Source organism: Odontomachus brunneus, unplaced genomic scaffold (genome assembly GCF_010583005.1).
Source record: "Odontomachus brunneus isolate Ranch 3 - 2012 unplaced genomic scaffold, Obru_v1 Obru_scaffold_288, whole genome shotgun sequence".
NCBI lineage: Eukaryota > Metazoa > Arthropoda > Insecta > Hymenoptera > Formicidae > Odontomachus > Odontomachus brunneus.
The window spans coordinates 74,106-77,225 of NW_022639738.1; the positions used below are offsets into that span (position 1 = coordinate 74,106).

The window sequence follows — 3,120 nt, forward strand, 5'->3', positions numbered from 1 at the left end:
ACACACACACACACACACACACACACACACACACACACACACACACACACACACATACACACACACACAAAGTGTCTCGCACTCTCCTCTGGGCATTTTGTGGGGACGTAGAATGGGTTGATGTGAACATAAAAGTCCTATGCGACTATTTTGCGAAATTCGCAATAATAGTCGAGATATTAATTGGAAAATATAAGGAAAAACGCACGCTGAATGGTAGAGGACAGACCGTTCGAGTCACAGCGCGGACCAGTAATACATTGCGCGGATGTCGCGCGCGGTGATTGGAAGACAATGCATCACTGCCAATATTTACGTACTGGCTGCGCTCTTACGTCTTGCCGCACCGCGCCGAGATAAAAATAGGTAGTGGTGCATTGTCTTTCAATCATCGTGCACGACATCCGCGCGCTTTTTATTACTGGACCGCGCTATGACTCGAGCGGTCCGTCCTCTACCATTTAGCGTGCGTTTCTCCTTAATCTTTTTTAATTAATATGTCGACTATTATTGCGAATTTTGCAAAACGGTATAGGACTTTTATGTTTACATCAACCCATTCTACGTCCTCACAAAATGTGACACCTTGTGTGTGTGTGTGTGTGTGTGTGTGTGTGTGTGTGTGTGTGTATACGGATGTTTCATTTTAATCTAGCCAGGCAAATATTTCAAACGTTGAGTTTAGAGAAAAATGTTTCAGACAAAAGTTGTAGGGTTCGGAGGGAGACACAAGATGGTGGGCTTGAGCTTTCAATGAAGGTCAAACTGAAGGTTATATGAAGGTCAACTTTGTTTTTTTAAATAGAATGTAGTATTGCATATTCTGAAAGAACATAAAATTCTGCGTTAAAATTGTCTGACACGTTTTCATGAAAATCTATAATTTTTTAGAAAATGTAGCAATTAAAGAAAAAAAAGTAAAGAGAATTATTCATCAATTTGTACATGTTTATGAACATTTTTCGTTCTTAGAGTTACCCAGAATCAACGGCGTGGACGTGACGAAGATCTAATCCCATCGGGATGCTTAATTTACGTGAGTCCCCTTGCCTCTCACTTTCGGGGTGCTTGATTACAGTGAGTCCCCTCGCCTCTCACTACTTATCAGACTAACATTACAGGAGATGTTCAAAAACGTCTCCTTTAACGGCTAGTCTCCTTTAACATGCGCAATCGACGCTGAAGTGAAAGCGTCGTTCTTCGTAACATTTCTTCAGGAATTAGTTCCATTACATTACGTATGCGATTCTGCATGTCATCGGGAGTTGTTGGCTCTGTAGCAAAAACAATCCCTTTCACATAACCCCATAAAAAATAATTGCACGGTGTTAAGTCTGGTGAATTCGGTGGCCAGCGAATGAAACCATTTCTGCCTATTCAACGTTAAGCAAACCTTTCATTTAAATAATCGCGGACAACACCCGCACAGTGTGCCGGGGCGCCATCGTGTTGGAACCACATGTCTCTGAGAGTTTGCAAATTGATGTCTTCCATCAACTCTTGCAGATCAGTTTGCAAATACTGCAGGTACATCGCTTCGTTTAAATTGGCATTAAAAAAGTGTGGTCCAACAATTTGCCCACCCAATATTCCGCACCAAGCATTGACTCTCTATTGGTGCTGATTGTCTACGCGACGTAACCAAAACGGATTAACATTTGAATAGTAATGGCAGTTGTGGCGATTGAAATCTCCGTTATTGTGGAATGAGGTCTCATCGCTAAAAAGCATCCTGTCGAAAAACATGTTATCTTCTTCCAGTCTTTGCAAAGCCCACCGACAAAATTAAACGCGTATCCCTTTCTGATCATCAGTCAAAGTCTGTCTTTTAATATGGTACGGGTGGAAGTGATTCACTCTTAAAACACGGTTTACCGTAGAAAGAGATATGTGCAACTCGAGACTGATTCTGCGCTGACTTACATGCAGGTTGAATGCAACCATCCCCAAAATAGCGATATTCAACACGGTTTCCTCTGTGCGACCTTTTTTCTTTCGTTGACGTCTCAATCGACCATCATGTGTTCTAGCGATAAGATTTGAAATTGTTTGACGAGAAGGATGTCGACGATCTGGTAATCGAAGTGCATAAAGACGAGCACATTCTCTAGCATTCTCATTACTTCTGCCATATTCAATTATTATGTCTACAATTTCCGTGGGTAAATAATCAGTCATTGTTGCAATGTTACGTTCTCGTAAAAACAACTTAAGATGTATCTCATACAGTGACATTTAATGAAGCATATGAGTAATTCTTTCAAATCATGTAAGCAATCATCCGATACTTCTTTCTTTTATATGAATGAAACGTTGCCTAAGGAAGGACGCGATACTATGTAAAGATGCAATAATGGATGTTCGTCACGTCCACGCCGTTGATTCCGGGTAACTTTAAGAACGAAAAATGTTCATGAACAGAAGCCATGTACATGGCAAATGTAATGAGAATGCTAGAGAATGTGCTCGTCTTTATGCACTTCGATTTCCAGATCGTCGACATCCTTCTCGTCAAACAATTTCAAATCTTATCGCTAGAGTACGTGATGGTCTATTGAGACGTCAACGAAAGAGAAAAGGTCACACAAAGGAAACCGTGTTGAATATCGCTATTTTGGGGATGGTTGCATTCAAACCGCATGTAAGTCAGCGCAGAATCAGCCTCGAGTTGCACACATCTCTTTCTACGGTAAACCGTGTTTTAAGAGTGAATCACTTCCACCCGTACCATATTAAAAGACATCAGGCTTTGACTGATGATCAGAAAGGGGTACGCGTTTAATTTTGTCGGTGGGCTTTGCAAAGACTGGAAGAAGATAACATGTTTTTTGACAGGATGCTTTTTAGCGATGAGGCCTCATTCCACAATAACGGAGATTTCAATTGCCACAACTGCCATTACTATTTAAATGTTAATCCGTTTTGGTTACGTCGCGTAGACAATCAGCACCAATGGAGAGTCAATACTTGGTGCGGAATATTGGATGGGCAAATTGTTGGACCACACTTTTTTAATGCCAATTTAAACAGAGCGATGTACTTGCAGTTTTTGCAAACTGGTCTGCAAGAGTTGATGGAAGACATCAATTTGCAAACTCTCAGAGACATGTGGTTCTAACA

General features: G+C 41.1%; 1 pseudogene; it reads right to left on the minus strand.

Moving 5' to 3' along the window:
• Nucleotides 1-1,143: 1,143 nt before the first annotated feature.
• LOC116853211 lies at nt 1,144-1,811 on the minus strand (annotated as a pseudogene).
• Between the last annotated feature and the right edge of the window lie 1,309 nt (nt 1,812-3,120).